Source organism: Papaver somniferum, chromosome 3, assembly GCF_003573695.1.
Source record: "Papaver somniferum cultivar HN1 chromosome 3, ASM357369v1, whole genome shotgun sequence".
Taxonomy (NCBI): Eukaryota; Viridiplantae; Streptophyta; class Magnoliopsida; order Ranunculales; family Papaveraceae; genus Papaver; species Papaver somniferum.
The window spans coordinates 83,888,447-83,892,873 of NC_039360.1; the positions used below are offsets into that span (position 1 = coordinate 83,888,447).

The 4,427-nt window shown below is 36.1% G+C and overlaps 1 long non-coding RNA gene across 1 annotated transcript; it reads left to right on the forward strand.

Annotated features, from left to right (window-relative positions):
- Positions 1 to 1,120: 1,120 nt before the first annotated feature.
- On the forward strand, positions 1,121 to 3,737 carry LOC113356693. Its single transcript, XR_003363108.1, has 2 exons — positions 1,121 to 1,721; positions 2,853 to 3,737. It is a non-coding gene; the product is annotated as an uncharacterized LOC113356693 (long non-coding RNA).
- The last annotated feature ends 690 nt before the right edge of the window (positions 3,738 to 4,427 follow it).

A 4,427-nucleotide genomic window follows, 5' to 3' on the forward strand; every position in this document is an offset into this window, starting at 1 on the left:
ATTACTCCAAAATCAGTTGACAAAAGTCATCAAAAAAAAATCAGAAAAAGAAAAGAAAAGAAAAAGTACTCATTGTCTGTTATTATGTTCTATTTCAGTAAAAATGTTAAAGTGTCTCTCTTGCCTCAAAATGAGAGTAGTCAATGTAAATATTGCAGTCAATGTTCTTTGTTGTAAATAGTCTTGTAATATGCAAGGAGGGTGTAGCCAGCGATGTACAACGCGGGTAAGCTGAAATATCACCAACTCATCAGGTGAACATTCACAATTCTCGTAAAGCGGACAGCTAGCTTGGATTTGAATTCAGTTCTTAGCCTAAAAAACTATCTCTTAGTAATTGGCAGTCATAACTTCTTACAGTAAACCATTCTCTATGCATGTCTAAGGTGATACACTTTACACTCTTATCACATGTCTTTAGTTGTTTCAGTGCTAGGATTGTGCCTTTGAAATCTAGATTGACATATCCAATTGTTGTGAGCTAAAACTAAATGCAGGTATCACTTTCATGGAGTATGAGCTTCTATTTTGTCCTAGAACTTTGTGGGTATATTTTGACCAGCGCCAGTGGTATAGGTAGGACTTTTCTTTTGGTTTTTTGTTTTACTCGAGGACGAGCAAAAGGCAGGTTTGGGGGTATTTGATGGCCACCTAATATTGCATACATTCTTATCATTTTGTAGGTGTTTATGGCATTTTGTTGCACTAATTACTTGTATTTATGCCAAATTATGTATTTTGTAGTTCTTGTTCGTTTCAAGTAAAATGTGTGGCAATTGTCCCGACTTTTTTTTTGAAACTACAGGGGAATCGAAACAATGGTCTGAACATGGGATATGCACAAAGTAGAACTGCTATGCCTTGTCGAGCTAGATGTCAAGTCGTCTTTAAGCAGATATAAAGGAGAAGCAGTCGGGGTGCGAGCAGATTTATGAAGCGAATGGGAGCTAGTAGTAAACAAGTTCTGATCTTGAAAGAGTTTTATGGGCCGAAACGAAAAACTCAAATACATGGAAATGAACTCAAGCCCAAAGACCTTTCTTGCATACCAAAATGAGGTATTCCTGCTTTACACCAAAGTACATCACCATCTTTCTCAACCCGATCTAACACACGAGAAACAAGTTTATTTCTCTGTGTTCTTCTTCCCCAAAATATCAATCACCCATCTTTTCTTTGTTCCCCATCTCTACCGGCAGGTCAAATCACTCTCAGACTCTCAACCCCATCCCCTCAACTGAAAACACTTTCCCAATTTCCTAACAATTGTCGACAACAGACTCCCAAACCCTAAACCTGTTTCACCCAAATTTTCTTTTTCAAAACCTATTTCTCCATCAAATGTCAATCATCTGTACAAACATCAACAACAAAGAGATAGGATGGCTTAGTCAGAGCTCAAGAGAAAAGAAAAGACGTTGATTTAATTATTCTGCAAACATCAACAGCAACAGCAAGCAATTGACGGCAAAAGGATGGCTTAGTCAGGAAAAGACATGGAGACAAAATCAAGCGGCGTTGTAAGGTAGTTGTGGCGACAACAGGCAGCAGGCATGATAAGCTAGGTCTGAATTTGATGTTTCTTCAAACACCAACACAAGCAGCAGGGAATTGACAAGTGAGTACAAGCAGTTGAGGTCATCAAATTTTCTTAATTCGACAACATCAGACTGTTGTGAAGAAGGTGTAATGACTGCCTGAGAAGGAAGACGACATCAGTGGTGAGTTCCAAGAAATCCCTAAATTTATTCTTGTATATGTGTTGAATGTGTGGATGGAGAAGGGAGGGTAGAAACTGTATAAAAAGGGATCATTGATATGTAATTGGGGTATGCAGGGAGTGAGGAGTAGGAGTAGAATTCAATTCACATTCCTTGTTTCCATCACTTACTTGTGTTTATGAGGGACTTAGTAGAAATCAGTTGAATAAAGAAGTGATTGGGTCAATGAGTTTATCAATTTCACAAATTCATATGCTTTCTGGCTTCACAATAGTTATGTTCTAACTTTCTTAGCTAGGGCATAGATGAAGCCCTTGATTTACTGCCAGATTATTCATGTTTCCGACATTGTTCCTGCTGTGTTTCTTTGAGTAATTATGGTTTCAATCTAGAGCTACCATTTATAACTTTCACTTAATATGTCAGGCATCCTAAGTTGTTAGAGTAATTATATCTTGGAGCTTCAACCTGTGCTTACATGATCTATTCTAATCTGTGATTAGTTGTGCTGTTGAAAGACAACTAATGCTAGAGAATGATACTTCTAGTTGATGTTAAACCATATATATCGTGAATTGATTCCTTATTGAATAAACGAGAGACTTGTATCTTTATCGCTGTTCTCCATAAGGGAAAATAAACCTTGTCGACAACTGCATTTTCTAGTAGAGGTTAAGTGGTGGATTCAATTGTCCTAGTGCATTTTACTTGTGTGTTTAAATCCTTTCTTTCCGTATTCCTGTTTGTATTTCTGTGTACCTATTTGTATTTCAATCGCTGCCAGCATCTTTTCGTTTCGTATTTCTGTGTACCTATTTGTATTTCAATCGCTGCCAGCATCTTTTCGTTTCGACACACCAACCCACGTTGTTACTTCTTATTTGAATCAGTATTAGTTAGGCTTAGAAATTCAACTTCACGCCGACCTAGTCTGTGTGGGTTCGACCCGTATTTTCCCTGTTTACATTGTTGTCACTGTACACTTGCGGTTTAGTATAATTGTAGGTATCTCTCCTTAGCCTACCAGATAAACACATATTTGTGTCTTTATTAGCCCTGAATATATATATATATATATATATTGTTGGTGTTTATTTTTGTACTAATTTTGGGATTTATTATGTTTTGTAGGAATAACAATAAAATCGGCTCTAGTGCGGAAAACGGATAAATTTGGGCTAGTGCACAAAACATATGGACTCGGGAGTAAATGGGTCCGCGGCTAATGGAGTTAGATTGGGTTGGACAGTAGACCGAGTGTAATGGGCTTATCCAAAAAATCCTGAGAGAGTGCCGACGAACATAATGAGTAAGAAAATGTAGTGTTTGGACACAAGGCAACTATGTTGGATCAAGGAAATCAAATCCACTTTTGGAATTATATAATATGGCATTACATGAAATATGGAGGGAAATGAAACTTTTGATTTTCCTATAACACGTCATGGTCATGATGCAGATTTATTCTATCAAGGAATTACACTTTTGGAAGTAAAATTATATCATGTGAAAGTGGAAATTCGGTGGAAATATGGTATTACAAGTATGGGAAGTTGAATGGACATATGGCATATGCTTTTGAAGTAAGTAAGGTGGAGGTGGAAGAGAACTTTGGTTTAATTAAAATGTGAGATTCTCTGGAACATGGAAAGTTAGTGCTTTCTTATTTCGAGGGAAGCAACGTTGGGAGAGATGAGATGGAGCATTTCCATTGGGTGGTCTTATTATTGCTAAACAAATGTCACATATTTATTGGATGGTGCACGTGGTAAATATAATGGAAAGAGGAAATTTAGGTTCATTTGATACCTATATATATGTTGCCGAGAACAAATAAAGGGAGGGGAGACGGAGCCGAGAGCCGGTACCGACCAACAATGGTTTTTATTCTTTTATTATTATTCGTGTTCTTTTTTTTGTTGTGATAATGAGGCTCTAAACCAAACAATGGGACAATGAAAAAAGCTATTTTTCATGATTGTGGTAATTATATTCAATTTAATTATGATTTTTGCATTAATTTAATTTGAATTATGATTTTTCTTAATTAGCTGTGATTTTGTCTGATGTCACATGCTTAGTCTTAGGTATTTTTGATGTGCCATACTTATAATTTACATCTAATGTTTTAGAAATCTACATTGGCAAAGAATTAGAGTCAATATAACTTGAGCTATAATTGTTTAGAGTTAATATTTGAACCACATGAATATGAAAATTGGTGGAATCCTAAGTCCCAGTACCTCTCGATATTGTGCAATTCTTTGTATATATTTTCTTTTTAGTGTTTTCTTTTATTAAATCTGAAATCGAATCTCAACAAGCCCGAAAAACGAATCTTATTTACCACTTTAAAACAACGTCAGTATGCATACTGGTGAAGGCCAAAAATCACGGTTAGGATCTTTATTTCATATTTTCGGGTGGGGTTCTTGAACCGAACTATATACTTGAAGGCCAAGCAATGTAAACCTATATAAAGATGTATTAGTTCATGACATCATCAAGAGGTCACGAAATTGTAAGTCTTGGTATGGAGAAATTACACACGGAGCGAAATCTAGGGTTTCAGAGCGCTTCATCAATCGTAACGATATCTCTAACTTTTCTTATATGTATATCATGGACGTTTCTACATTCATGAGTAGCTAAACACCTATTGATTGAGGATGAATTCTAAGTTGTAAACTTGATTTGATTTAATAT